This window comes from Physeter macrocephalus, chromosome 5 (genome assembly GCF_002837175.3).
Source record: "Physeter macrocephalus isolate SW-GA chromosome 5, ASM283717v5, whole genome shotgun sequence".
NCBI classification, from domain to species: Eukaryota; Metazoa; Chordata; class Mammalia; order Artiodactyla; family Physeteridae; genus Physeter; species Physeter macrocephalus.
Genome location: NC_041218.1, coordinates 85,477,574 through 85,504,729, shown reverse-complemented (window position 1 = coordinate 85,504,729; position 27,156 = coordinate 85,477,574). Strand labels below are relative to the sequence as shown.

The 27,156-nt window shown below is 37.7% G+C and overlaps 1 protein-coding gene across 1 annotated transcript in view; it reads left to right on the top strand.

Moving 5' to 3' along the window:
- The first annotated feature begins 979 nt into the window (after nucleotides 1–979).
- The window catches only part of LOC102973323 (platelet glycoprotein 4), a 73,443-nt gene continuing 47,266 nt past the window's right edge, over nucleotides 980–27,156 (top strand). The window contains exon 1 of the mRNA XM_028490140.2: nucleotides 980–1,176. The gene's annotated coding sequence lies outside the window, so the exon portion shown is untranslated. The remainder of the gene's footprint in view (nucleotides 1,177–27,156) is intronic.

Sequence of the window (27,156 nt, the reverse complement as noted above, 5' to 3'; positions counted from 1 at the left end):
TAGACAGTGCTCAGTGCATGGGATCTATTATCAAGATATGAAAATACCAGGTTTAGTAATTTGAAAAAAGTCATTCTCTTTCCTGGGATGATAGATAATACAGTAGGTAAGATCAGTTCATTTAGAAAGTGGTAACTCCAAAATCCATCATTTTTCTCTAATGCCATTCTGTAAAGACAATATTAACTGAAAATAATTAATACCTCAGAATCTCAGGAAAACAGCATGACTTTTCTAGTTTCTCTAGTCACTTTGTTCTAATATATTATTATAGATCCTTAATGTATGAATCCCAGGAAGTGACTTATTGTTAGAAATCTTGCCTTTATAGCTTCAGGGTAATAACTTTAATCACAGAGTCTGCTCAGGCTGAGGGTAGAGCCTTATTCATGTGCTTACCAACAGAACTAAGCAAAATTCAATTTAAATCTACTACATTATACACCTATACCAAAAGATTAACTTAAAACGAAGCACGCTGGCAATGCATGACACTTTCTGCTTTGTTAATTGAGGCAAACCAAAATGGACCAAATTACTACCTAAACCATGTAGGATAAAAAATACTAGAAAGTTTACCAAATAGATATTCACGTTTCAAGGACCCATCTGCAAAATTTCCCCCCAAAAGTTTGTTGAATAATATTTAATATTCACTACTATGTTTCTTTCATACTTAATCAAGCAAGGAAAATTCAAACCTGTCTCTATACTATCACAACAAATGCTCATCATAGAGGGAAGCAAATTGATTGTTTAAGATTGATGATCTGAATTCCCATGTTTCATAAGCAAAGCAGCTATCTGTTAAGGGGCATAACAGGTTTTAAAAGGAAAAGGATTCAGGGTTTTATTTTCCTCACCTGAGGCACAAAATGAGTGAGTTTTTTTTTCAAGTTAATTTTCATTTCATCTGGCTCAGGTGTCAGGGATCTATATTTATCTCGGTTTAGGCATGCGTCCGAAGCACTGGAAGTCTCAGGATGTCAATGGCTTTCACATGTCAGGATAACCTTAAAGACAGAGGAATGGTCAAACCCTGAGCCTCATTTCTGAGTTCTCAGCTGCTGTGCTGTGGAAATCATGTGTTTATTTTCTGCGTCTCCTCCTGCAACAGTCACTCTGAAGCCAGTTTTAAGATCCTTCATCTGGGCAAGCAAGCTCCTCTAGAAGTTGGTGAGCACAATTATTTGTTTAGGGGTGTGGCTATAAATGTCTTTGTAGTTGATGGACTATCATCTAGTAAATATTAGTATTGTTATTTCTAACTCTTTAAGAAGATAAATATTAACTGGTATAATAATTTAGTTTGATGCTTCTTTTAACAGAGTTATAAACTTTCAACTGAATGGACAGACTTAACACAAATTTTTCATTTCCACTAGTCTCTCAATTCATCCTATGAAATTTCCATTTGCATATTTTCATACCTTTTATTTAGAAAGTATCAGAAACTTGAACTAATTATTTTTAAAAGTCCAATTTTAGTGGAAATTCTTCTTCCTTCAGATTCTCTTAGTTGATCTGGCATGTCCTAATCTAAACTGATTTCCTATTTTATTTAAATTTCTGTGCATCTTCTTTTAAAAATGTTACTCTTTTGAAAAGGATGCTCTAAAATTCTGACCAATTCAATTTTTTGCTTCCAAACTGGAAAAACATTTTTTAAATGAGACTAGAAGTTGAATGACCTGTGTTCATGGGAGCTAAAAATGTTTTTTGGTGTGTTGTCAAGACTGATAATGTAAAAGACTCGATCCTCTTTACAAACTGACTGCTAGAAGGAAAAAAAATCATTCCATACATAAGCTTATTGATTACTAGTGATCATAGAAATTGTATTGACTGTGGGCACCAGATATTTGAGGGGAGGGGATTTTGTTACATAGCAGAATTTTTGTTACATGGTATGTTTCATACAATGGCTATATAAGACCAGGAAACACTTCAAAGAATGATAGAGTAATGACTTACTCAGACAGGAAACTTAAGGATACACTTATTTAGAGACAAAATTAAGTGCTGATACAAAAAAAAGCAGTTCCCTCTGACTCTCTAGGCTATGCTACAAAGTCTGAGAATGAATTGGACAGGTTTCTTTACCTTTAAGGAAGGTCATTTCCTTTCTTTCTTTGGAGAATGGTTTCTTGGAGCTGTGCTGAATTCAGGGGAAAGCATTCTAGACTGATACTTATAAAAGTATTAACTTCTGGTTCACTTCCTGTGAGAGAACTCAGAACTCAGGTAGGATCAGGATCAGATGAAGAGAAATAGGCAACCTGTCTTGTTCTCAGGTATACCTGACTAAGTAATAGAAGTGTGATTTGTGGGGCAATATATGAGACTCCTGCAATCCTGACAAGGGGAAAGGAGAGAGATTTTCAGATGACGTACAACACAAACTGTAATTATTTGGAATCGGATCATTTTGTAAAGGACAATCAGGACTTTGCAATAAACTGTTCTGAAAGTTTCAGAAAGAAAACAAACACCTGAGGATAATAAAACGATTTTCACCTGGGAAAAGAAGGTTAGCTCCTGAACTCAGAAGAATCATGGTTAGGAAAAAAAAAAAAAGAAAAGAAAAAGGAAAAAGCAAAAGGCTTTAAAGTGCTAACAGGTCAGTGGCAAAGACCATGTAAGACTGCAGAGTGGACCAGTCAAATGGAAGAATATGTTTTTCTTAGAGCGAAAAAATACATAGTAATATATTGCTGTTGATGTGACTAAGGCTAGTTTTGCTTTTAGCACAGATTGCTGATTGAGGTTACTAATTAAGGAATTTAATAGTCTTAGTATTTACAAATGAAGCTTCACAGTTGAATTCTTTGAAAAAAATTCATAAAATTTTGAAATGAAAAGGAAATGATTTAAAATGAAAAGTGTTTTTTATTGGTCAGTTGTTTATATGTTTTTGATGCTTTTGGATGAAAATTGAAAAGTGTGTCGCCACTTTAGTACAACCTAAAAGATCTGGAGTAAGAAGCAGGGTGGTGCTGGTGGAGGAGTGATGCTATTTCCATATCAGGTTCCTGGAATCAGAAATAATGCCTAATCCAAAATGATTCTCTCAATCACAAACAATGAATTGTCAGGAAAAGGAAATAGTCTAAAGCTAGCTTAAGTGCACAGGGACTAAAAAAAGAAATATAGTTTAGTAAATAGTTTTACTGTTTCGTGTGTTTTATGTTGAAGTATAGATATTGGCTAAGCCACTGGAAACTTTTTTCCATTACAAAGGGCAGTTAGTAGGTATGCCAGTGATTCCACAATGAACTTTCTAGCCATTTCTTTATGGAGAAGGGTAAGGTGAATTCTGCTTTGTGTCTTCTGACAAATTTAGTCATGTGGAGAATAAATAACACTTTTAAATCGGTGCTTGATAGTACCCTGTTAATAGTTTAAGATGTTTTGAAATATACCCAGAGACCTTTGTCACACAAACACTAGCATCTGAAGGAGGAAATGACAGAAAATTGGCAAACATTCTGGAGGGGACATAGCAGACAGCTTGGCTACAGTCACCAAGGTCTCCAGAGTGTGCTCAAATAGAAAAGCATTGTTCACCCTTCAGTGTTTGTGAAGTTTAAAAGTGGAATCAGAACAGTTTTAAAAATGATTAGTTTGATCTCTTAATGTTGTTTTTTTTCTTATTAAATCTTTCAAACTTAAATCTTACATTTCTCCCACTCTAATTTTTAGGAAATCAAAAGGAATATTAGTAGTCATGAGAATGCAGTCTTACTGAAATTCATTTGGAGGCTCACTTTGTTCTATGTGGAACTTCACTCTTACTCTATTTGAAATGTAACAGATGCTATTGTAAGGGGTCTTTCTTGTGCCTCACTCTAGGAAGCTTTAGAAATAAAGTAATAAAAGGTTATTCAGTACAGTGGGCCCAAAGCATGGACCCTAAACACGTCTTCTCAGAGCAGGCATACATTTTAATAAGTGAGACCTTTTCTACAAGTATTCTTACTGTAAGACAGAACCTTAAAACAGCAAAAAGCTATTTTGGTTGGATAGATAATGGAGTCACTGTCTTTCAGATACACTTTTTCACTGATGCATTTGTTGAAAAATATTTATGAGCACTTACTGTGTGTCAGACAATGTTGTAGGCTACAGAGAACATTATTAGAAACCTTACTGTGCTGGACATTTATAAGGATCCAGGATCTTTTTTTCAGGTGGTGGTTCTACATTTTGTTTATATGGAATGAAACTTTTTGATGAAAATTAAAAAAGAAAAAGTTAAGTTAGTAAATGATGAAGACATAAGTTGAATTCTGTGGATACTTTCCCACCACTGCCCACAAACAGACCCCTTAAGCAGCGGTCAGTCTCCTGAAGAAAAGAGGCCAAACAAGTGACTTAAAAATAATGCTATATGTACAGGAGGAGTAGAAGGAAGATACCGGGCAGAGTTCGCTTCTTGCCATTGCTTTTCCAAATGCATAATCGACTCTTAAAATTCTAAGTAACTAACATACAGCACATGGAAATAACTCCAGAAAAAATAACTGCACTGTGCACCATGAAGCCTTAGCTTCCTAAATTTATTTCTGGTTGAACTATTTTTGTCTGAAATGGGGAACATATTTAATCTAAATTATAGCTGAGTCTCTTGGTTAGGGGGAAGACCTCTAGTTTGCATGGAAACCTCTAGTTGATATGAGCCCCATCCTTTTAAGAGCTGCTTGGTCAAAGGTCACATCCAGGCAGACGGGTAGACAGGCAATTACAATGCAAGAGAACATGAGCTGTGATAAGGGCAATGCTCAGTGATAAGGGCTCTGTTTACAGAACTTTGCTATTAGGTAGAGTCTACACTTCCTGCTGTGCTGTAAGCTCCATGAAGGCAGGAGTCATTTGTAACTTAGTATCAGCAATATCCAATGCCCGACACATAATAAGCACTCAACAGACAGATTGTATCCATTTTTTCAAAAATAGGTCTAAATCTTTTTTTCAATTAATTTTTATTGGCGTATAGTTGCTTTAACAATGTTGTGTTAGTTTCTGCTGTACAGCAAAGTGAATCAGTTGTATGTATACATATAGTCATTCTTTTTTAGATTTCCTTCCCATTTAGGTCCCCAGAGACCATTGAGTATGGTTCCCTGTGTTAAACAGTAGGTTCTCATTAGTTATCTATTTTATACATAGTAGTGTATATATGTCAACTAGGTCTAAATCTTTTCTAACCCAAAATGTTCCCCTTCCAGTGAGGTCTGTGAATAGAATTTTAAGAATTTTTAGTCATTTAAAATAATTTAAAATCTTTCTTTTTTCACCCATCTCTTATGCTTAGCACTTTTTAAAATATCCAAATTGACATAAATCGCTACTATAAAGTAATATATAGATGTGTGCAGTTTTTTGAGTGAGAAATTCTCAGCTAGGTAGTTTCATGGACGATCACCATCGCTAGCACCAGCCCCGCCCTTCCCAGAATGTGTGTTTTTTTATTTTTAATTGGTGGAGGGGGGTGTATAGGGCAATCGTCTATTAAAATGATAGGGCAGGGCTTCCCAGGTGGCGCAGTGGTTGCGCGTCCGCCTGCCGATGCAGGGGAACCGGGTTCGCGCCCCGGTCCGGGAGGATCCCACGTGCCGCGGGGCGGCTGGGCCCGTGAGCCGGAGCCTGCGCGTCCGGAGCCTGTGCTCCGCAACGGGGGAGGCCACAGCAGAGGGAGGCCCGCATACCACAAAAAAAATAAAATAAAATAAAATGATAGGGCAGATCATCTATTAAAGTTAATTATAAAATTTAACAGAGAAACATTCTATATTTCATATTATACTAAGTATGTAAACTCACAGACAGGGATAACTTCTCAGTGAGTCAAGTCCATGAAGCTCATTCATCTCAGCTAATGCCACTGCAGCTTTAGTCCTTTTCCCCAATCTACATGGAAAGCTTAGATGCGCTTGCTTGTGTGTTCAGTCTCTTAGATGTCTTCACTACATGTACCAAGTTTCTGGATAAAGCCAGAGAAAAGCCCTTTGCTCAGTTGTTCCACTCTGGGTCCAATGGTCATCTTTAAGATTTGCTAACAGGAAACGAATAGATTTTGATTTCTCTACTTCTTACTTGTTGGGAAACCACAGTATGTATAGTAGTTGTTCTTTGCTAGCCTGATCACACCTACCTCCAAAACCCTCCCTTGGGGTGGATGGAGAAGCCAGTGGGTAGTAGAGATGCAGACATCATTATCTGTTCTCTTCCTCAATTCATTGGTCAGAGTTCCTTCCAGACCTCGTTGAGAGTTTCTTTGCCTCCAGTTAGCCAAACTTCTGTGTTTTGCATTCTTATACTGCAGTCCTATTACAGTATTTCAGCAAAATTCTATGTTTTACCAGACGAAGTCAGGAAAAACAGGATTAGGCAAGGAAAAAAGAAAATGCTAATATTGAGAGGCAAGCAGAAAGGAAGCTTACTATAATGACTCCCACTATCTTCTCTACCCCATTAATATTCCTCCTGAGTGTGAAAGATGCCATTTTGTTTTCTCTCTCACATCTCCCATGCAGAGCTCTGTACATAGTAACAGCAAGAGCATTTCTGAAGCTGCAATCCTGTAGAATAAAGAAAAGCAATTGAAACCATCTGAATGGGCTTTTGTGAGAAGAAAACCTGGTTAATAATTATTTACCATGGCAGAGCAGCAGCTATGAAGCTTGGCTTTTTTCTGCGGCTTAAGGCTAGAAGTCAGCTTTTAGCAGGTCTCCCGATGTTCACATTTGTTCATGGCAAAAGCTGCAAACATTGGAAGTGGGAATAGTTCTTGGCACAGTCTTAAACCAAGATCCACTCATTTTTATAAGTGAGGACTCTGAGGCCCATAGAAGTGAAATGAGTTTTTATGTCCTGGCCTAGCCATTGGATTGTCATTCTCGTTTCCCTTTCTGCAGTTTTTCTAGTTCACCCCTTCCCATCAACACCAACATCTAGTTTTTATGGTTTCAACCTATAACCTAGATGTTGAAGGGACCCAAATCTACTTTTCATGACCCCACTCTCTTCCCTGGGCTTTATTTATTTTAGTGTTTGTTTGTTTGTTTGTTTTTTGCGGTACGCGGGCCTCTCCCTGTTGTGGCCTCTCCCTCTGTGGAGCACAGGCACCGGACTCGCAGGCTCAGCGGCCACGGCTCACGGGCGCAGCCGCTCCGCGGCACGTGGGACCCTCCCGGGCTGGGGCACGAACCCGTGTCCCCCCCATCGGCAGGCGGACTCTCAACCACTGCGCCACCGGGGAAGCCCTTCCCTGGGCTTTAGACTCATCCATTTATGTGCCTGCTGGTCAAGTTCTAGACATGGATGCCCTACTCTTGAGCTGAAAGTGTCTAACCTCTTTCAACACATAACCTTGTTACTCTGTTCTGATTCATGATGTGCATTTTATGCTCAAAATTAAACTGTAAACAAACCCAAGAGTGGTGTGTTTCTTACTCTGCTTGAATCTCTTATAATGTTCAGTAAAATATGTGCACATGCATGTACTCTGCAAATACTTTTAAACAAATAGGATGGATTAAATTATAAGAACTAATTATAACCTACTGGTGGGCTCAGGGCACTCTGATAATAATTATGCAAAAATGCCTAGTATTTAATGAGAGGCAGTGTAAATTATTGGTTGAGATGCGCTCGCAGCTAGATTGAAAAGGTTTGAAAAGTGGGATCTGCCACTTTCCAGCTCTGTGACCCGGGGCAAAATAGTAAACCTCTTTGTGTCTCTGCTTCCTTGTCTGTTAAATAAGAATAATAAAAGTACCATCTTCATGGGTCAGTAGTTCAAAGTAAACAAGTGACTATACGTAAAATACTTACACAAGTGCCTTGCGCAAGTGCTATAGAAGGGTTAACTATTATTATTTAATTCTCACAATAATTTTAAATAGGCAGTGTTACCCTCACATAAGACTGAGTAAACAGACTCACAGAGACTAAGATGCTGGCCCAGGGTCCTGCAGCTAGTTTGTGAAAATGCTAGATAGAACTGTCCTCTACCCCCACCCAAATCTCTTATTTCCTCTCCATTCTTTCCTTTTATCTTGTTACTCCGAGCCTGAAACCTAGAATCCATTTTTGATTTTTTACCTCTCTACCTAGCTCATTACTCACCAAAGCTTAGCTATTCATGCTACTTTCTAAATATCTCCTCATCTCTACTAAATATCTCTGAAATCTTTCCCAATGTCTTCTTCCTCAACCACTGCATGAATTCAGACCATATCATTTCCTACCTAGATTATTTCAAAAGACTTTCTCATGCCTTAGCTCCAATCTCTTCTCCATGTTACACCACAGCCATCTTCCTAAATCCAAATTTTATCTTATACTCCTTCCCTAAAATGCCTAAGTGATTCTATATTGCTTTCAAGAGAAATTCCTGAGAGAATGAATTCCTACGTGTTCAAGCACAACCCTCAGTGGTATATTATGCATTATGTGAGGGTTTCATGATGTCATTTGTGCCCACCTCTCCAATGTCCTTTCTTGTCTTTTCTAAAACTCGTACATTGAACCAAAGCCATACCAAACTATTTATATTTCCGTAGTTTTACATTTTCTTATGCATCTGTAGTTTGGGGGTATGCCTTTGATCCCTTTGCTGTCCTTTCACATCCTTCCCTGACCCACCATTCTTCTCTGAACCTGGGTGTAGGTGTCACAATGTATTATAATTGTCTGTTTACAAATCCGTCTTCCTAGGCATGCTGTGAGCTACTTGCAGGAAAATATATCAGGTTTTTGTTTTGTTGGTTCTCTCATTTTATCCCAATTAAAAGTCCAGGCTAAGAATGCTTAAGGAATTTATTTTATTTTACTTTTGCAAGGGCAACAGGTTAATGAAACATGTGTGAGTGTCATTGGAGGAATAAAAGCATAAATAAATGAAAAGCAAAGTTAATGATTCAAACGGTTCTAGGAAAGTAGCTTCAAAAGTAATCTGAAATTTTCAAAAATGCGAAAGAGTTTGATAGGGGAAATGATCCAGTATGAGAACCAGTAAAGATCATTGTAAAAAGACTGCAGACAGAATTTGCTTATTTTCTGGGTTGTGATCTGGCTGTGAAGGGAGCCAGATCAGAAGTTCGTTCAGGTTGCAGGCGTGACTGCCTGGCAGGTGCTTGCCATGTAGGCAAGAGGTTGAGGGCAAGAGAAGATTAGGGAAGGACATGTACTATGATGGGTAAGCCAAGTTTAGAGTCTGGTCTGGTTTTAAATTCTTCCTTCTCTTGGAAAATAAGGACTAGCAAGTGAGTGCTGGAAACTAGAGAGTAAGAAGCATTATCTCATGGCACTCAGCTCAGTTTTAACAGTTGTTTAAATCAGATTAGATTTTAGCACAGTAGATCTCAAAAAATTGGTGTGCATGAGAATAACCAAGAATGCTGCATGATCAGGCCACACAAGATGGCCCTTCTCTTGCTCTCTGTCCATCCACTGCTCAACCAGTCTCTTCCCACCTACATCCTACTCACATACTGACCTTCCCTGTTAATCATTGAGTCTAATCAATAAATGCCTACAAACTTGTCCCAGGCCCCAGCTAGTGATTGTTCTAATCTGTGGATCAGAACATCTCCACCAAGATAGCTTATCAAAGGTGGAAGTGAAGGATGTGCTCCCCTGCTGGTTTCCGTGGTAACCAATGACCCAACCTGATGTCAACTGGTAACCTCCCTCTCCGCCCCACCCCCGCACCCAGCAAAGACTGCTGCCCTGTCCTGCTCACTGTCTGCTGAACTGTCACTCCAGGACCTTGCTTCAGACATGTAAGGTCCCTCATCCATTGAACCACTGATGTCTCTGTCACTGACTCCAGGCTGTTTCTTCAGTCTTGAGGCTGGGTAAGCACAGGGCTTGCAGGCCTGTGGGATGAAGCCCAGCAGTGCTTAACTCAGTACTCACAGTGCCTGCTTTTAAGAAACTCATTGTTGTTATAATTATCTTCATCATCATTGTCGTCATTACTCTTATTGTTTTCCTAATCTACATTTGTACCCTGTTCTCCCCAGCTCACTGATGACGTAAAATTTTAATCCCTTCTAAATACTGACTTTGTCTTAATCCCTTCTAAGTCATTTAAAATTCACCTACTATTATCTTGATAGCCCTTTCCCGGGAGGGTCCCTAGTCCCCTAGTGATACTATGCTATTCTTTTCTGCTCTTTTACAGATATAAGAATAGTATAATATCTTCAGCATAGTGGCTGGGACTTGGTGATTCAGACTTAAAATACTCTTCTAGCTATTGATACTTTTGAAACAGGGTTATAAAGCTCTTTGATGTTTCATGGTCCTTCGGCTGATGATCTGCCCCTCCCTGTGCCCTGGCCTGTGGTCCCCATCTCAGCAGGATCTTTTACTCCGTACCTGAAACAGCTACTTTTACCTCAAAATCTTTGTCCAGTGTCATTTTGCAAACCCCATAATAATCTCTCCTGTTCCTCATCACTATGTCATCTTCTAATTTTCCTTCTTTGAAGTTCTATTTACTCTCTTCCAAAATTCTAGGCAATTATGCTACCAAATATGTCAGATTTTTAGCTGCCTTATTACTGTACATGCCCTTCAACCAGGGACTGCCAGAAAGATGCCTGGAGTTGAAAAAGTTGAATTCATTACTTATTGCAAGGAGGGAGAAGTGTATACCATATGGAACCAATGGTGACTTGGTCTGAGGCGTTAGAAAGGATGTCTTATAGAATTTGAACTTCGGTTGAGTGATTTGGGGGGAGGGTTTAAGGAAGTAGAGCATTGCTCTGAATTGAATGTCGTTAGGAAGCAGGATAATTTTTACAATTTGGTGCCTTAATAAGTCTTATCTAGGAAGAGGAAAGAGGAGACTGGCTGGGTAATGAAGCAGCGGTGACCCATTTTAGCAAGGAAAGGGGGACATATGGTGTCTGTGGCTTAGACAGTGTTCATGATTGGTCTGTATTCAGACACAATTACAGAGTGTCTTGTTTTTGTCTTGATTCTTCATGATCGTAGAGTGCCCTCGTCTAGCGTCAATGTTCTGTGAAATTGTTTACGCTCAACAAGAGGATACCAAGGCCAGGCTGTGAGTGCCAGGCCAGTGTCCAGAAACAACAAGACCTAACAGATAGCACCGGGCCAGGTCCTGGATGTCAGGGGCTGTTTTCTCTATCTCATGATAAAATTTTTTGCTACTTCAGTAATTAAACCTACTTCCATGAAATCCACTTTCCACTACTTTGGCAATAAGATTTTCATACCGTTTCTTTGTAATTTCCTCCCTAAGTGCTACGGTATGCTCAACACATGGGGTATTTTAATACAAAATTTCATTCCCTTATGCTAGCAATACGATGATGACCAATAAGAACCACAAGAGACGATTAATCTGGGTATAATAAAAGTATACAAATTGCTTAGGGAATTGATTAATTTTTTGTACTCATACCACAAACACTGATTTGTTATATAAATGAAAATATATACCATTGGCAGATAGGAAATAGATGGAATAAAATCTTGATTTTATTTAGCAAAAGTTACTCGTGAAGAAATTAGAGGGTCTTTCCACTTACTACAGAGAGAAAGAGCTTAATAATCAGAGACTGTAGAATCTTGGAGTTGGGAATGATCATAAATCAACATATCTCCGGAAATATACATCTAAGCTAAACTAATGTAAATGTGGTTAAAAAACTTTCGACTTAGACATTCTAGATGCCTCCTAAAATAAAGAGGATAATCTTACTTTTTCTCTTACATAATAGACTATCATTACCATAAGTTTTGCTTAAAGAAAAGAACATCTTGTAAGTGATTCAAGTTCACGACTGATATTCAATATTTAAGTAACGTGTGGATTTAAAATAGGTAGAACCATGGACAAATGCCCTGTGCTGATAATTTGCTTTGTAGCTTGTCATAGGTCTGTAGAGGCAATGCTGTGGGGCTCTGGGGAGAGGAGGAGGTGAGATGAGTCTGTATAAACTAGGCTTAGTCATGCATGAGAAAACATCTTTCCATAATGTAATAGTTAAGGTATTTAGAATATTGTTAAATATAACACTTTCTTTGACTTACACATATATGCTCTTTAAACATGAGCTATATAATCAATTCAAGGTTACAGTCCCATGAGTAAAATTAAGTTTCTTCATCTTTGAGTTTTTTGATTGGTTTTAAAATAGAATTAAGGCCGTACAGAAGAAATAGCTATTTATTTTCCAGCTCTGCTTTATTTATCATATTATCTTTTTAATAAGGAGAAGGTGTCTTGATTGAATTTCATGGACTTGGCCCTTTAGTTACCCTTGAAGATATGATCTAAACAAAGAAAGATGCTCATTTTTCACTTTCTCCTTACGGTTTACCCTTTTGTATGATCCTATTTCATCTTTCCTGTTTTTGAGTAAAACATTTTACGTGAGCCAGAAATAATAATTTACTGAATGGGAAACTGAAATTGAGAAGTTAAAGTTCCAGTTAAACATTTTAACTTTTGATTAAACAACAAGGTTTAAATCATTTTAAAGATTACAGATGCCTGTCATGGGCCTAGAGGTGGGTTTATTCAAGCCTCCTACAACCAATGGCAGCACTTTGGATCCTTAAATCTGAATGGTTCAATAATTAAATGACGTCTGAATCCTGATAACTGATTTAATTCTTTGTTAACAGTAATAAAAGGGGAATAATACCAATAAATATCCATTGGTTACTTGGGAATTTATTATTCTTGGAGTCGATTTTTTGTGCGGTCAAATTTGTATAATGTGCTTTTGGATATGTATATTCTTTAATATTACTATCTGGAAGTTTGCTGCAGATGAACATTTATTACTGCTTTTTGTCAAAAGGAGTATTTTGTGTACCCATTTTAGCAGTAGGTACCTATTTGAAATGAAAATAAAAGGATTCGAGTCAGTTTTCTTACCTGAAATATTCCTGCACATGGTGTGCTTCTGCAAATTCTTTACACATCACAGATATTCTCAAAATAGTTATCGTATGACTTAAGCCAGAATAAAATGTCAGCTCTCTCTTTTTTGCTAACATATAATCCGTGCTTCTCAGAGCATATCAGGCTTGGAGGCAAACAGTGACAATTGTTTTCAACTGCGAAAACCACCCAGATGATTTCTTGGAGAGTCTCCTTTCTTTCTGACTGTCTTTAGGCTTAGATTCTCTTTCTCTCTTATCCTATCCTTTTTGAACTGTCATAATGCATTTACATTTTACACACCTACTGGCCGAACAAGATAAATTATAAATATGTTCAAGAAAAAGTAGTTTCATATAATCATTTTATCCATTGCTTCTTCCTGACAAGGGCCAGTTATTGACTCTAGACTAAGTAAATCAAATGATCGATGTCTCCTGCTTACTGTTCCGTGGCCGTTTGCATCAGAGCTCTACATCTCCTGACCTTTGTTCCTCACCCTCAGCCCCTACATATTTTCCCCCAGCTCGGGGGAAAGATGTCGAACATGGCCCTAATTCCACAAACCTTAGCCTGGAATGTGAAGTGTGGAAATTGAGAAATTAGGAGATTAAATACTTCTTAATAGCAACTGAAGTCTGGGCTTGCTCTTGTCGTCTGGTCTGCTGTTTGTAGAGCAGATACTACGTTTGTCACTTCAACCAGAGCCAGTATCAAAGAAGTGCTAAGTCCCTCAGTTCCTTTGATCTTTAGTGTATTGTCTCTGCTTGTACCAGGACTGTTACTTCAGTTTTTGGCCAGTTTTCATTACTTCTCCTCTTTATACCCCTGCTGTTATGCTCCAGAGTGCCATCAAAAAAAAAAAAAAAAAAGCAAAAAAAACCTTAGGAAGCGTATTTCTCCCACTCATGATGATGGCTGTAAGGGCTTGCTTTTTATTTTTACAGCCCTCTTTCCAACGGCTGCCGCCATAAACTGCACCCATTTTCCCACAAATCCAAACTCTGTCTGAAGGTGGACGCCTTCTCTTCATTAGACTGAACACAAGTCTTAGTTCAGAGCTATATGTCTTCCCAGTATTATTGTATTCGTCTTCTCTGTAGATTCTCTTCCCAATTTACTGCTTTTAATTTGACCCTTTAAAAGTGAAAACACTTATCCTGTCCCTTTCCCTAATTACAATTACTTAACGATTCTGTTCTGCTTCCAGAATAAAGTTCAAGCTCCTTCGAATATTATACAAGGAGCTTCAACAGCTGGTCTTCACCCATTTGTCTCACTTTTTGCTATTGCCCTAAAAATCAAGGTTGATGATCTTCCAAATATGTCATTCCCTCCTGCCTCTGAATTTACGCATGCTGTTCTTTCTGCTTGTACTGACCTTTCTCCCTCCTGTGTGATTAGAAAATGTCTTTTGTCACTGAAGCCCTTCCATTATTTTATAGTCTAACTTCTCTCAACAAAACCACAATCTATTAAAGACCCTATGTTATTCATCTTAGTGTCCCAGTGCCAAGTTCAAAGTCTACATATAGTTGATGGTCAGTAAGTGTTCAGGTGAATAAATTAGTTCCTGAACACCTTTCCTTTCTTTTAACCCAAAGCTTGGAATTGTGTTTACTTCTACTTTTTATAATTTCTCCCGTGAAGGCTTAGTGAGGAAGCTTCAGTGGTTTTTCCTGATAGTAGTTCCCAAATGTAAAAACTAGAGGTTACACGGCATTGGATAGACTTGAGTTCAAGCGTTAACTACCACATATTAGTTTTGTGACCTTGAATCAATTTTATAACCTCTCAGTATCTCAGATTTCCCATCTTAAAATGGCTACAAAATTATCTTATGGTTAAGATTTTAAATCAAGCTATATATGAACAATTGGGAACACTCTTGTTTCCTCATCAGAAAAATAAATCATTTAAATTACTTTTAATACCCCTTTCAGCTTTCAGAATTGGGAGACATTAACTTGGTCTCTGTTCTCTTACTATCTGTGACACTGAAAAAGTAATTTCTAACATCTTACCTCAGCTTCTTAGCTAAAAGGAAGCAGTTGTACCAGATGATCTATAAAGAATCTTCCAATGCTAGGTTTATTTGATCATTTATTATGTGAATCTATATTTCCGTTTCCTTCCTTTTGTGTATATACTATTACACTAAAGTTTCCCAAGTACTTTTTTTAAAAAAAATTATTGACAAATGAACATAATTTCAATAGGAGAAAGTGTTCTAGGTTTACAGGGCAGGTGACTGGGAGCTAGTAAGCAACTGGCTATAATATCTTGGCCAAATTCCAAAGAAAGAATTGCATCTTTGGTATTGACTTTCTGATTATAGAATTATATAGCAACTGTTTGTGAAGACTTCAATACATTTTTAGACTAAACAGAAATGATGTAAGCAAAATGGCCGTTACAGGAATTTCGACACCCATCCCCTACCAGAAACATGAATTTAAAGAACTATCCATGCACAAAAATACCTTCACAAGAGCTCAGGATTCCAGGTGAGGGATTATAGTTTCTGGGTGAAGGAGGTACTGTATTTTAAAGAGATGTTAAGAGATACACAGTTGATGGCCTCAAACTTTTCAGTAAAGTAGAAAATAAAGCTGTATCCTGAGAACATAGGTTTCCAGGGGGAATAAAGCTGTATCCTGAGAACATAGATTTTCAGGGAAATTCTTAGGAAAATGAAGAAGCCACAGCAAGGCCAAGAGAGTGAAGGTAAGAGTCACAAGATAGGAAAAAAAGTAAAGGATTGGTAAGCATGGCTCAGTTCAAATATAATCTTGTTTAAAAATGTATGTGGTTGTCAAATGAATGTTTGTTATTAAAAAAAACAAACAGTCAAATAGTATTTCAAAGCTTGAAGAAAAATAAAAAGACAATTGCCCTATTTTTCCCACCGTCTCCCATTCCCCATGTTTTTTTTCAAGGAGGACACTGAACTGTTTCTAGATAACATACTTAAAGTGTTACTCCTTGATTTAAAAAAAACAAATTGTTTTGTTTTACACAATTTCCTCCTGTGGAGGAGATGGACCTAACTTTTATAGTTATCACACACAATACCACTCCACCCACCACATCCATATACATGCGTCTCATCTTCCACCCAATCAGTGTAGTTATTTTTTAATATTATTGACAGTTTAAATCATTATTATGAATTTTCTGAGCAGCAGAGCCAAGAAATAAACAATGAGTGCTTTCTTTCTGGTACAATTTGTTTTCCTGGTGATAATTGCATCCTTAAATCCTCTGTCCTCCTGGTCCAATACTAACTGTTTGGTTTTTTTTTCCCCTCGACCTGTAACGTATTTCTTACCCTGAAACTTCCTTTCAGCTCTTCCTGGAAATTCTCTCTGCCCCTCATTTGTCAGATTAGCTATTTCCTTAATCCCCTGTCTTCTGATTTCTTGGTTTACGTCCTTGTTTCGGTAAAGTTTATATTCTGGGATTTCTTGGGCTAAAATTTAGGACCTTGTATATATTAAAATGTCTATATCCTCATTCTTGAAAATGTGTTTGCACATAGAATAACAGTTGGAAATCAGTTTTGAAGATTTCTGAAGAGATTGCTCATTTGACTTCTAAACTCCCAGTGCTGCTGTCTGTTGTCTTTCTGATTTATATGTGACACTACTCCCAAACCCACCGGAGGCTTTTAAGATCTTCTGTTTATTCTTGGTACTTGTGACGTGAAGACAGGCAGGTAGACCATGTCCTGTGGCCCTTTTTATCCACTGTGCTGTAGTTGGGTGGCTTCCTGCACTCTGGAGACTTATGTCCTTTGATTCTAGAAAATATTCATGCACTGTGTCGTATTTCCCTACTTTCTGTCTGGTTTTATCTCGTTTTCTCAGGAAACCCTGTTATGTGGAGGTTGGATCTATTCTATGGCTACTCTAACGCTGCTTCAGAGGCTCCTCTGTACTCAAATATTCCAACTGCTTGCTCTTTTGACTGTGTTATTTCTACAGTCATGGTTTGAATTTTCCAGATTGCTGCCTTTTATTTCTCTGGGTTTCAGGATTTCGTGATTTCATGATGTAATATCATCTCTTTGCTGTCTGAAGATATTAATCACAAAAATATTTAGTGTTTTTTATTCCCTTTTCTTGTATTCATCCTTATTGTTTGCTTATTTGTTTTTAACTTTTTTCATGCAAGTACGAAGTATTCCTCAAATGTCTGGTGATTGTCCCTTTATATTTAAGATTGTGGCCAGATGAATACAGATTTCATTCCAGAGCTGCATTGTCCAGTACGGTAGCCACTAGCCACTGGTGGCTATTGAGAACTTGAAATGTATTTAATCCCCATGGAGGTGTCCTCCAAGAGTAAAGTAAAAACCAAACTTCAATACTTTGTGCTGGAAAAAAAAGTCATTAATAATTTATATTGATTAAAATGATAGTAGTTATGATACTGGACTAAGTAATACATAATATTAAAATTAATATTACCTATTTACTTATACTTTCAATGTGGCTACTGGACATTTCAAAAGGATATTTAGCATGAGGCTCGTATGACACTTCCGCGGAGCAGTACTGCTCTGGAGTGATCAGATAAGGGCCTGACTATTTCGTTATGCTCCCTGAACTCCCCACTTCCACTAAAAAGTAGTATCAACGCTACTTTTTTTTTTTTTTTTTTTTTGCGGTACGCGGGCCTCTCACCGTTGTGGCCTCTCCCGTTGCGGAGCACAGGCTCCGGACGCTGGCTCACGGGCCCAGCCGCTCCGCGGCATGTGGGATCCTCCCGGACCGGGGCACGAACCCGTGTCCCCTGCATCGGCAGGCGGACTCGCAACCACTGCACCACCAGGGAAGCCCAACACTACTTTTGAATCCTGTCATCTTTTGCTTGGTAGAGTTCTGGAAGTGGCAGTGGAAGAGGAATCAGCATGCGGACTTTCACTTAAACTTATTTTAACATGGATCTCTCTCATACCCTTAGCTGGGCCTCCTGGTCTTAGGTCCAGAGATCTCTTACTCCAAGTCTTTAAAGCAACACCCCAACTTCTGACAGGTGAGGAAGGAGAGTGAGAAGGCTGTGCAGAGTATATGGGGAGAAGATCTAGGGTTTAGGACTTCTAAAGATATTCAACCAAGTTAGACTCTGCTTCCCATGCACCCATGGTCCTATCTGGGATTATATAGTAGATTCTTTTGGCTTCTGCTCTAGGTCTAGATGTTTAGAATATGACACGTTAGGCTGAGCAATTACTGTTAGTCCATTATGGCTTTCTCTATGTTGACTGGTTTCCTGTCTTCTCTCATCTAAATCTTTGAGCTGAACATGTGTGTTCATATTTTTGTAAATTCTATTAATTGCATTTTAATGAGAATTCAGGTGCAAGTGAAAATGTATTCAATCAGCCACGTTTAAACCTTAAAATCATCTTCTCATTCCCTTCTTCAATCTTTTCTGTCAGATTTTGTTCAGATACTTAAGTCTCCTATAACCTGGTCTAATATACTTCCCTCTACTTGTAGATATGAACCTTCATGGCACACCAGGCTTAGCTTGTGCACATGCATTTTTTCAACCATCCCAGTTACATTTCTAAACGCTTTATGTGATTATCTAATTTTATTTGCTGAGACTCCCACTTCCTTCTACTTTTTCACATTTAACTCATCTCCTAGGGAAGATTAAGGATCTAAGAGTTCTGTGACCATATTCTTAGGAATTTAGTTCCCATTGATCTCTTTCTTAGCTAAACTTCTATCATGTGTTTGTTTCCCAGAATTTATAGTTTTTATACTACGATAAAATGATATTGTGAGGTATTAATCCATATGGTTTTGTTCCTCCCACTTCATTCTCTTTTCTAACTGCAAGATATGAGGCAGCAAATTGAGGGAGGACTTTTAGTGGAGACAAGGAACTGACATTATGTTACTATTCGGTTTTAATAAAGACTTGGAAAATAGTTATGGTCAACTTGAAACCGTTATTTTCCAACACTGTCCTAAAAAAGATAAAAGGGCCATAAGCCTGGATAGAAGTGAGAACGTGGGAGCCTAGATGTGAATAAATCCCAGAGAGCTGCTGTGATCTGCCCTGCTGCACACTCACTCCTTGAAGGCAAGTTCTTTCTCCCCTTTCACCCCTCAAGTGTGAGGATCTAGGTGGAAGTGTCGCTCAGAGAGGAAAAAGCCTCACAAAATACTGCATCATTCATGGCACCAGAGCAGTGGAGTATCCTGGGCTGTGTGTGGTGTGAAGGCAGCTATGTGTTATGGAGCCCCTGGGACCCCAACACTGAGCTTAAGGCCCTTGAAGTTTGTGCAAGTCAGCTGAGAAAAAGAGAGCCATCACCTGCAAAGTGCTCAAGGCCAGGATGAGGGAAAGTTATAGCCACAAAGTTAGAGAGGGCATGCTCTGTGTTCTCATCTCCTCCTCTGAAAATAGCACCTATTGAGAAAAATGTAACACAGTTTTAAACTTGGAATGACTGAGAAATATCAAAAGCGAAAAGTTTCTTAAAAGTGACTAAATTAATTATGCTGGATCAGGCAGAATGGAGGCTTGAGGTAAAATGAAATTTCATTTTTGCACACCTGAGTCTATGACTGTAACACTCATTTCCATTTCAGTAATATACAACCATCCCCAAAGTTTCTTTCTGGCCAAAACAAATGGAAAACCCTTCCAGGTAACCATGATAGCTTTTCTTTGTTTTAGATTAGTTAATTTTATATTTCACATTCCCTTTGTCAGGATAGACAATTCTGTTTCCCGGGAGTGATGGCAACTTGGACTTGATTTTTATTTTGAACTTTGATTTGATTTTGAAAACTTAACATGTAATTTTTTCTCCCTTTAAAGAAATATACCCTTATAGGTGACAGGAGAGGTGGTGGCATTTCTATGGCCTTTGTTTAGCGTTGATTGCATATATATACACATGTACGTGCAATTTGAGCAAATAATTGTAATTATCAAGATGGTATGACAGCCCAGTATTGTGAAATGGCTGCTTTGGAGAAAAGCTAGCATTTTGGAAGCTGATAATTATGTCTTAATATTTATCATTTGACAAGTAGATTAGTTCCCACTATATTCTGATCTACTTTTATTGGGGTATTATGTTACTTGCAGACAAAAGCATCCTAATTGATACAACCATAGTAGCTCGGCACTCTTTGACCTTGAGCAGTTTACTTAACCTCTCAGTCCTTTTGCCTCTCAGTGCTTTAGTATTTTTGCCAGTTGTAATATTAGCAAAACAGTAATTCTTATTTCAAGTCATTTTTATGAAGATTAATTTAGATAATCCACACAGAGTCCTTAGAATGGTGTCTGGCCTATAGTAAGCACCCTCAGTGTCAGCCATTTGTATAACATGACATAATTTGGGTTTTTCAAAAAATGAGCTTCTAATAAGATTATCATTTCACACATTAAATGCCAAGTGATATTCCAAGGAATAAAAATGGTGATGTGGTTATTTTAAAAGTCAGCCAACACACAAGTGTGTCAACTGCCCTCCAGACAGATTCTGAAGATAAGTTCAATGACTTATAAAAGTACTCGCCAGAAATAGCTTTGGTTACACTTAGCCTAAAGGAGGAAAGGGCACAAGATACCATTCAGGTGGTATTTGCAGTTAGACTTAAATAATTATTTGAACTGTTGTCTCATTCTACGAGGTTGCCCATGTACGTGAACATTGATTTGTGAGTTTAGACATTGAAGCTCAGTGAATTTCAAGGCAAGAAGAGTCCAGCCCCTGCCCCCAGGGGCTCTGGGAGTTACCTATTAGATAGGCGAGAGCAAGACTCTGCTGCTTCTTACTTAATCCAGTTGAGCAATAGAGAAGAGGGAGAGACTCCAGGACAAACTGCTCAACAGAGGCCAGAGGGAGGGTTACACATGGAGAGAGTGTGCTGTCCTCACGTTGCCTCTGAGTCTGGTAAGGTTAGTAGACCTTGGAAGTGAATATAATCAGAAAGCATTATAATTGGGTGGTACCTGTAGAGCAGGTTTTAAAATGAGTGATCTGAGATTGTGAAAACACTTTTAAAGTGAGGGGAATAAAGGAGATTAGAGGCAAAGCAGTATTTCTAAAAAGCCAACTTCCATGACATAGTGCTACAATCTAGGCTCTACATATTTTCAGAAAGTTTTATGGTGAAAAATAGAAGAAGCAAGAAATTTCTATTTAAAAATATTTTTCCTCTGTGCTTTCAAATGGAAATAAATTTCCCCCAGGTTTATTATTTTTTTTAAATAAGAATGCATTATTAACTTTCTATCTTATTGTGAATTTGTATTTATAAAACCTCAGGTTTCTTATTTCCTTAGCCCTGAGTATGAATGTTTGCTTTCTCTAATCCCTAACATTCATAGTAAGGTGATAAGTTTTATCTATAATAAGAGACATAGAGACATACTAAGATCTTTTTTAAAATTTACATTACTTAATACAGCAAAGAAATCTGTAACTATCTATAACACTTACCTTTGATACATTTAGTCTGACTAGTTTTCAATTTAAAAATCATTGAAGTGCTTCCAAAGTTATGTATACACCTTTACTTTTAATCTCCATCATTTTCAAATTAAACTGGTAGGTTTTTTTTTATAACAGTCAACATATTTGCTTTCATTTTCTAAATTTAAATGAGCCTTTCTTTCTCTATAAAGGTACCAGATAGTAACATAACAAAGATACTTGTAAAATGCACCCAGTATGATTTTCTTCTTTTTTCAGTATGAAGTAAAATTTTTGTGCTTTGAAGCAGAATTTTTAGTTCTTACTTGTACTGTTTTTATGCAATAAAAGATTATAACTTTTGGTAGTTTAATGCAAATTTCTTTTAAATTCTAAGGTGAAACTACATTTTTTTCCCTAACAGTGCCTGGACATAGCAGACACTCAATTTATTTGCATTGAATTTCCTCTAATCTTATATATTTTGATGTTGCCACAGCAACTTTTCATATTTTCTTCCTTGAAGTCACTGGCTTCTGGTAGAAACTGCTGTATCCTTCAAAAGATGGAGAAATATTCTCTGCCTTTATGTTAGCCAGTGTGTTCTCTGTGTTAGCCAATACGCACAGGCTCAGCGGCCATGGCTCACGGGCCTAGCCGCTCCACGGCATGTGGGATCTTCCCGGACTGGGGCACGAACCTGCGTCCCCTGCATCGGCAGGCGGACTCTCAACCACTGCGCCACCAGGGAAGCCCAGGACTAGTTTATTAAGTTAAGTAATTTTGTGAACAAATGAGTTATTTTAACTATAATCTGTATATGAAAATAATGAAAATAATTCTGAAACATCAAAGTAGCATAGCAGAATGCATTTGCTGGGAGATTTATATTGACACAAGGTAAGGATTTAGATATGGGCAAGTAAATGCCTTACATGATCATGCATCCTTATGTCTTCCGACTAATGTTTGATATTACTTGTCACCTGGATGCATAAACCCAAGGTGACCTGTTTCATACAAATCCTGGAAATCTTAGCATTTATCTAATTTTCCTAATTTTCTGTCAGTTATGCCCTCTGTAAAAATGTGGTTAACAGTACCTAATTATAGAATTTTTTGTAGACTTAAATAATGACATGGAAGCATTTAGCATGATAGTATGTTAACAAATATTTGTCCTCCCCCTTATCCTTTCTTAGAACTTTTCAAGTTGTCCTTATAAGGGAGAAGAAATAGTATTCTACTTTTATATTTAATAATTTAATTTAAATAATTTAGAAAACATATTTAAAACAAAGTAAAATTTTAAAAGTCAAAAGAGCATTGGAACCAGAATAATTAAAAAAAAACTAACTTCACTCCAGTAACAGGGTACAGTGTATGGGAATCGAAGAGGTGTAAATTATTGCAGTTATCCAGGAAATTAATATTAAACTGACTAGCACTGCTGAAGAAGAACAGAGTACAATGACATACACAAAAATCTAAAGTAATACATTAGCAAATATCAGGCCAGATCCTGGGACAAGATATGTGAAAAGGAGAAAAAGAGAGCAATATTCTAGCTGAGAGGTTTTGTTTTTTAACTGCCACTAGGGCAGTGTAAAACGAGCATTTCCCCAGACCTCTGAAATTTCATCTGCTAAATGATCAAAACTAGATGATTCTTAAAATTCCTTCACATTTTGTAATGCAAAGGTCACAAACGAGAGAGAGAAAAAATGTGTCATACATGGAAGTGCGTAAAAGGTCTTTGAACTGACAGTCACAGCTATTTATATCTGAGTAAATGTGAATGTCCTGTGAGCCTGGAGACTTGTGGTGGTTTACACTAGAATCTTTATGTAGAATCGTCCTCTGTGTCTGAGCTACACCTCTAAAATAGGACCTCCTTGAAGGTAAGCGTTGCTAAACTATCCAAGCCAATTTGGGCACACACTGTTATTGGGTTATCTTGGTAAATATCGGTAGCTTCCAATAAACAACAGTAGGGTGAGCTATAGGTCTCTTCGAAAGACAGCTACAGAGAAACCTTCTCAGAATTGGTTTCTGATGGAAGGAGTTAAGTAGCCAGCAGGAACCCAACCTGTTTCATGTGCTCTGTGAAGTCCCCACTCTGTCCTTTTAAGTATCCCAGTAGTTCTGGCATGGAAGATTCCTCAGAGGCACAGACTTAACATACGAACTACAGAATTCAGCTAACCATCCAGTCCCAGTCAGGCAACCAGGAATGCCCTGAAATCAAGAGCTGGACAATGGGCCATTTCTGAACTGGGCTTAGCGGGTTTTTATAGCTATAATGTAAGGGGAGAGACTTAGGCCAGTAATATTTCTAGCCAATTCGTAAATCTTTGAGACCATTAATTCCAGCAGTAAAAACCTCATTGTTACATTTATTATGAAAATTTCCAGATTTTAGGAGATAAAGATAACTAAATTACAGATTTTGATTACACACTAAGTAAACAGTTCTAGAATGAATATTCACAAGTAGGTTAGCTGCCCATTTCGAGATGGTAGATTAAAAGTATTCAGTACTCCCTCACCGCATTTTATATGTGAATATTTGAAGTTCATTACAGAAAACCTCACTGTAGGGATCATGCTTTCTTCTTCTTTGTGCCAGGATTCTAGGCATACAGTGGCCACATCATGAATATTCATTGAGTGTGTGTGTGTGTGTGTGTGTGTGTGTGTGTGTGTGTGTGTGTATGAGGATGCATGTCATCAACTTTAACCTTTACAGAATTATTGCCTTAAGAGATATGGGGAAAATCATACATTTTTTGTCTAATGTAGCATATACTGTAATGGCTTGATTTGCTTTTAGAATATCTTTATTTTTGTCTTAGTTTCTTTATTCTTATGAGTTGCATATATAATAGCATACTCACCAAATATTGCTAATCTTACATGGCGAAAGAATGTCATAACGATCATAAACCTGAACTTGTTCGTTTTGCAAGACCCTGCCCAATGTTGCTAGCATCTCCAGCCTTCCACAAACTAGAATATTCCCTGATGCTTTGTTTCTTATCCTAAAGATCAGTGTGCATGTTGTTACGTGGTTCCTAGGAAGACTGTAATGTCCTAAACGAAGACGAAGGATGAAAAGAGTCAAGGGAATTGCTATGAGAAAATAAGTAGGGATATCCCTGGAGAAGGAGTTGCTTCTGTGTTCTTTTAAGTGTCGCAGAGTAATTGTTTCTTTTTTTAAGGAAAGAACCAGCGGGGAGAGCAGCTCATTTTCAAGCTGGAGAGCTTGGCAAATATAGGCTGCAGGGTTTACTTTGGTTTAGGAATCCCATTGCCTCACTGGAGGGTCAATCAAAGTTCCACAGCCATTCTTGGGTACTTGGAGGTGGGGCTGATTGATGTACAGTGGTGACCTGACCCAGCACTTGAGGCAAACACAACCAGAGTCATCAGTGTTAATTCCGTATCCTCCAACCAGCATTTTGAAAGCGCGTTGACATTGGTGGCCTTGCACTTTTTCCTCGGTCTTCTAACTGGTAATTACACCTATATAATCACTGTGAAGTTATCTAGCCTAACAGTGTAGGACTCAAGACCAGTGCCTGCAATACTAAAATCTCTTACTTTGCTCTGAGTTTTGCTTTGTTCTTGTCTAGTTTAAGCTATACGTGCATTTTCTCTTCTCTTAAGGAATAGAATATATGAGATGGTATAGACATTCAGGCACCCTGTCCCAAGCTTTTAGATAAGAAACTGTGTCTAAAAGAAAATGGAAGGAGTTGGTCAGGTGTTGTAATTTTACTATGATCTTGTCAGTAATAACTACAATACTAAGTGATAAGAGGACATTCAAAAATATTTGAAATTGTCCAAACCCTCCAACTTACCTATGCTTGTATACATGCAATGATGGAATATCTTAATAGAGCACCATATTAAAAGGGCAAATTCATGTGCAGCTACCTTTCATTCTTAAGAAAATATATGCCCAGGAAGACTGTTAAATGGTAGATGGCCACTTTTATCCGAAGAGGCACTTAGAATGAATATTATTATATATGTTTTGGAGTCTCTTATATTAAGATTGTAAGGCAGAGTGGTTGTCTTCCCAGTCAAGGAGAAAGAAGAATCTATCCTCCCCCATCTCTTATAGTCAACAGTAACCAGTAGAGGTCACAGGCAGTTTCTACTGGAGCATTCCTGGAATGGATCTAGTCAGCAAGTGGTCACTGTGACTAGCTAGAGAGGTGACTTCACAATTTTATTTTACCCTCAGGTTAGGGGAACTTAGTCATCATCTTGTATACCTGACTTGGGCTACTGAATCTTTGATGCAACAGCTAACAGGATATAGGAAGTAACATCAAAAAATTAGCCATTAAATTAAAGCCAATTTTCCATTTGCAAATCATTCCTATGAGGATTTTCATGGCAAGAACTAGCTACATAGAATGATAATGGGAGGCATAAAAACCAGGTGTAAGAATTAGGTAAAAATTGAGATTCCAGACATAATCGTTTTATTGGTCTCATATAACCATTACTATTAATGACATTTTATTTCAACCCGTATGATGCTACAGTGTTCTGTAGGAACAAACAACATTTGTATACCTTAACTTTATTTCACTGTGATTATCTTAAATAGTTGTAAACTGTGAATTAAAATTGGAGGCAATGGTTTGCCTCAGTGGGTATTGTGTGAAGATAGCAAACTAAAGAAATTGTGTAACATAGACAGGGACAGGAAATGTCAATACAAGCTCATTCAAGGGATAATTCATAACCTTGCTTGCACCTCAGACCTATACAATTCTGTTTGACATTTTGGTAGTTAATATTGTTATTTAAGCATTCCAGACAACCCATAATTAAATATTTCGATCCAAGATCACAAAACAATTAACTGACTTAAAATTATGTATGTTACCTAAATGTAAATAATTAGAACACAAAAAACTTGAAATGACATGCTGTATAGTAATGCTACTAAACAGATATATTTTTATTTTTAACATCTTTATAGGAGTATAATTGCTTTACAGTGGTGTGTTAGTTTTTGCTTAATAACAAAGTGAATCAGTTATACATATACATATGTCCCCATATCTCTTCCCTCTTGCGTCTCCCTCCCTCCCACCCTCCTTATCCCACCCCTCTAGGTGGTCACAAGGCACCGAGCTGATCTCCCTGTGCTAAGCAGCTGCTTCCCACTAGCTATCTATTTTACCTTTGGTAGTGTATATATGTCCATGCCACTCTCTCACTTTGTCCCAGCTTACCCTTCCCCCTCCCCGTGTCCTCAAGTCCATTCTCTACGTCTGCGTCTTTATTGCTATCCTGCCCCTAGGGTCTTCAGAACCTTTTTTTTTTTTTTTTTAGATTCCATATATATGTGTTAGGTATTTGTTTTTCTCCTTCTGACTTACTTCACTCTGTATGACAGACTCTAGGTCCATCCACCTCACTACACATAACTCAATTTCGTTTCTTTTTATGGCTGAGTAATATTCCATTGTATATATGTGCCACATCTTCTTTATCCATTCACAAACAGATATATTTTTATATGAAAAGTCAAGGACTTTGTGAATGTCAACATTATGTAAATGACTTTGGAGAGTTGGATTATGTGTTGCATCTTGTTTATTCATTCAACAAATACTTGTCTGCCCATCACATACTGCACATTGACCATTTTCTGTACCGAATATCATCCACTTAGCACTTTGAGTGATCAATTAATTCCCCAGCATAAATATCATTATTTAATAAATTAAATCTATCA